Here is a 570-nt window from a genome sequence, read left to right on the forward strand (position 1 = left end):
TTTTTTAATTTTTTTTTTATTTTTTATTTTTATTTATTTAAGTATACATATGTATAAGTATGTGTGTATACACACACACACACACACACACACAGATGTATGTTTATTTTCTATCTCCCTGCTAGCAGGAGCACAGAGATCATGGTGTGTTGATTCTTGCTATGTAACAACACATAGTAAACTCTTGGTTTATATCTGCTGAATGTTGACAACACATGCATGAAATACAAAGTTCAAAAGGCACAGAGCAAAAATTCCATTCCTTTATTTTTTTTAACTTTTATTTAATCGAATATAAATTTCCAAAGTACAGCTTATGGATACAATGGCTCCCCCCTCCCATAACTTCCCTCCCACTGCAACCCTCCCCTTTCCGCTCTCTCTCCCCTTCCATTCTTATCAAGATTCATTTTCAATTTTCTTTATATACAGAAGATCAGTTTAGTATACATTAAGTAAATATTTCAACAGTTTGCACCCACAAAATACTGTTTGAGTACTCGTTATAGCATTAAGTCTCAATGTACAGCACGCTAAGGACAGAGATCCTACATGAGGAGTAAGTGCACA

This window comes from Oryctolagus cuniculus, chromosome 19 (assembly GCF_964237555.1).
Source record: "Oryctolagus cuniculus chromosome 19, mOryCun1.1, whole genome shotgun sequence".
Taxonomy (NCBI): Eukaryota; Metazoa; Chordata; class Mammalia; order Lagomorpha; family Leporidae; genus Oryctolagus; species Oryctolagus cuniculus.